The 4,001-nt window shown below is 37.3% G+C and overlaps 1 long non-coding RNA gene across 1 annotated transcript; it reads right to left on the bottom strand.

The window, feature by feature from the left end:
* Window positions 490–3,029, bottom strand: LOC109830726. The gene is made up of 2 exons (XR_002244402.1): window positions 2,188–3,029; window positions 490–1,141 (listed from the first exon to the last, which is right to left on the bottom strand). It is a non-coding gene; the product is annotated as an uncharacterized LOC109830726 (long non-coding RNA).

The raw sequence follows: 4,001 nt of genomic DNA, 5'->3' as shown, positions 1-4,001 counted from the left end.
CCTGAAAGGACCCAGAGCAGCCTGCTACTTGGTTAGATTTAACTTGAGTTAGAACATGGTAGGTGTATCGATAGAAAAACTTGGGTCAACCTATGCTAAGATGAACAGCCTAGAACTCAAGCTAAACCCAAACTTTCGGTCGTTCTTGTTGATCACCAGCCAAAAAGCAAAGATCAACCATCTCCGACGGCTCATCAAACCTCATACGGCTGAAAAAAATGGAGCTGCAATGTGCATTATGAAATTCCCCGACTCATCCCCTTTTCTCTTACTGTAGTAATTAACATATGGGTTTGTTCTCTCCAATAAATTTTTATGATTAGTTGTGATAGACGCATAATGATATTTTGTATTTCAACTCTATACCTCTAAGAATAGAAACCAAATAATCACATTTCAGATTCTAACATTGTTATTATGTACTTTTCCCTATCAAAACATCCAAATGGACAGCTTGGTTTATAGTCTTCAGCATTCTCAGATTGCCAGTTGAAGTAACAGATTCAGCTGTTCATGAAATTCCTTCGGTGGTTATTTAACACATCCGAATGCACTCAAGTCTGCGGAAAATATACAAGTTTTACATTATCACGTCAAAATAAGTTTTCACAGAATCGCAATATTGAAAAACAAATGAATTTCCGTCGAGATTTGTTCTTCATGCCCCCTCTTTACCACCTCAGCTTGCTGGAACTGAAGTGAGACCTAGTCTGGACCTCTGTTGAAAATTATTACCAAAGAATGTCTCCTTGATTTATAATATTACTTCATGGCAGCGTCTCTGCCCCCAATGAAAACTAAAGAAAAACCAAAGAGCCAACAATACAGCATGTTGTTGAGAAAATTTTCTATTACACAAATATAATGGACAAAGAAGGAATAAGAAAAAAAACCCTACATTTTGCGTTCAATCATGTTTCTACAACCAAATCAGCATGTTTCTACAATCGAGTTTGCTCGCATTACCCTCCATCAGCTATGTTTTTACAGTTGAGCAGTTGCTTTGATTTCTGAGAGTTCCTTATTGGAAGCTTACTCAAAACTTATTTGCCAAAGGGAAGGAGAGTTCTTGGAAATATTTACGGAGCATTATTTGTGCATATTAAGCTTGCAGTCCTTTAGCCGGAGTTGTCTTGAAGCACTGCAGGAAAATCAAACTGTTCAGAACTTGTGACCCCCAGATCAGTGGCGGTGAGTGCACAGGGACAAAAGAAGAAAAATTATGTGCAAATTACAACAAAATCCCTTGATCTAGAGCCAGTTTTACAAAAGAAAAAAACCTCGTTAAGTTCAAAAAGAAAAACCCTGTTAATTTACAACAGTTAATAAAATCCTTGGATTTTAAGTAGCCTCAGGCTAAATTTGTGATGCATGAAAGACAGAATTCCACTGAGAGTTTTGTGCAATTCAGATATGGTTTGTGGACTTTTAAGTTTAATCCACTTACAAAATAAATCACAAGTTTAACCTCCAACTATTTAAAAACTAAGTAAGGATTGTAATAATTACCATAAGTCAGGGGGTTTGTTGTTGGTGCCGCCATCCATAAGAACGGCTTAAATTTTTGAAGCTAGAGGCAGTCAAAGGGGATTGATAAGGCAATATACTTCAAAATCCAGCAATACATGTACCGATTATGCGAGACTAGAAACTCATATCACAATAATCACATGAAATTCAGAATAAAGTTCGGCAACTAGGTGTATCTATTGAAGAACGTCATGACCTGATCAGTAATCAAGTTGCTGAGACTGATGAAGTAACCTAGCGCAGAGAATAGGTAAAATCTCGATGACGTAGTTAAAACAAGGCCAATTCAAGTCAGAGACTGAATAGAAAATTAAAATTGTGAAATGACAACTATCTGAAGAGCTAAAAAGAAAGAAATTACTCTTGCTACAAGGAGTATATTCCCAACAATAAAAAAGTGGGATCATGTTGTAGAACTTGTTCTAAGAATCAAGTACAAAGATATACGCAGAGAAGATGCAACTATGAAGGAGAAACTGAGATATGCCTGTCAAAATATAGCTATAGAAGTACTACTCGACACACTGAGTCCAGAAAAAGTAATTTCTTTTAAAAATTCAAAACTAGCTCTTAATTCCGCTTACTAGAAAGAAAATATATGGAGTCAACTTTACAATAAAATGCATATTAAATGATGAGATAACATTTACTGTCTACCTCCAAGAGATTTCTCGAAGTTTATCAGTTGAAGCACAAAACCCAAATTTGGTTGAACTTGTGGTCGTTTACTCCTCACAAGTTCCAGAGCTTGAGACCGGCTCATCCTATGCTGCTTCATCAAATAAGCAACAACAATCGTTCCACTGCATTATTATGTTATAAAAAAATTAATGTCATAAAGATATTGGTATGGAAGAGGTAAAGTCAGTTTTTAGATAGATTATTATAAGCCATAAGATACTTTATCCAGGGAAAAAAAACAGTTCTAAAGGAAAGGTTTGAAAATAAACAATTTTGGCTCTTCAGTTATAAATGTCAGTGAGCAATATTATCTAGGAAGATGGAAACATAATCACTGGACATTAAAATCAAATAGGCTTCCTGAAAAAGTGAACAGTCTCCAATAACAGGTAAAACATGCCGCTGCATCAGAAGGTTCAAACTTCTTTCTAGATATTTAACATCATCTAACTGCTTCAGTTTGATCTCAGATTATAAGAAGCAAACTTCAAGCAATTTGATGTGATGTTTTAAATAGCTTGGTTTTCTGAGATCTAGTGCGGGTTGAGGTGGGCCTAACAAAAACATCTGATAGCTAGTCTTATAGCAATTTAGATGTGAAAATTTGTATGTTCGAAAAAGCTGCGAATTACATACTTCATGGGTCCCATGTAATTTTTCATTGACAATATTTTGATCTCGTACCCTCCAGATAGACCTGCATAGTTGGCAAGGTTATAAATGTCGGATGTCGGGTTCATCCCAGACGGCTGAAATCCATGTTGGATAGCGGAAATCGGGGATATATCGGGGGACATGAACTAAATATCGGATTGCCATATCGGGTGGTTCTCATATGTATAATTGTTGGCCTTCTTATTTTGATGATGATTTAACAAACAATTTACATCTAATATTGTTTGTCTAGTATTTGTTTATTTTGTAGAGGCGGAGTGCCTTAGAGAGATTCCTTTTGACTCTTTATTTTGAGACATGATATATTTATTACAGTTTTGAGATATTCTTATTCTATTTTAGTTTGGCTCATTTGTTGATTTTTTTTTCTCATATACTTTTTTTGTGTATATTCTGTTTTTGTACTATTTCCATTATCTGCATGGTTTGTACCTACACATCCATTTGATTCCACTAGAGGATATAACTATGATTGGTGAAACATGTTATTGCACGGTGTGGGTGCATAGCAGGTTTGACATCTTTGGTTTCAGCTTGGACTGCAGCCTTGTGTGAACCTAGGGACATCACTCTAATAGATAAAAGCCTAATGCTCAAAAACAACTAGTGCTAGCATTTTGGCCGTGAATTGAGCCAACGCTCAAGTTGCTCTCGATGGGTCCCACGGCTTGAACGCGTCAACAGACTCATGGGCCCGGGATATGACAAATTGTATCATAGCAGTTGCCAACCGAAAATGTGGAGCTAAGTGCTTTACGAGGCTAAGTGCTACCCCGTGTGGATGCAGTGGGAGCCATTTTTAGAGCCCGTAGGAGCCACCTCTAGAGTCCACATCGTCTGGCGGTGATACTGGTATGTGCCAATTGTTATATCGTGACGATGAAGATGTCATCTTTGTAAGGTGAGGTGATTGTGACACCCTCACTTTAGTCTCATATGGACTAGTGTGAAGAAATGTCAGTTGTTTAAATAGATAAAAGCCTAATGCCCAAGAACAACTAGTATTAGCATTTTGGCCGTGGATTGAGCCAACGCTCGAGTTGCTCTCGGTAGGTCCTGTGGCTTTCACGCGTCAACGAGTCCGTGGGCCCGGGATGTGACACTTCATATCATCA

Source organism: Asparagus officinalis, chromosome 2, assembly GCF_001876935.1.
Source record: "Asparagus officinalis chromosome 2, Aspof.V1, whole genome shotgun sequence".
Lineage (NCBI taxonomy): Eukaryota > Viridiplantae > Streptophyta > Magnoliopsida > Asparagales > Asparagaceae > Asparagus > Asparagus officinalis.
The sequence above is the reverse complement of the archived record's forward strand: the minus strand, read 5'-3'. Positions and strand labels throughout refer to the sequence as shown.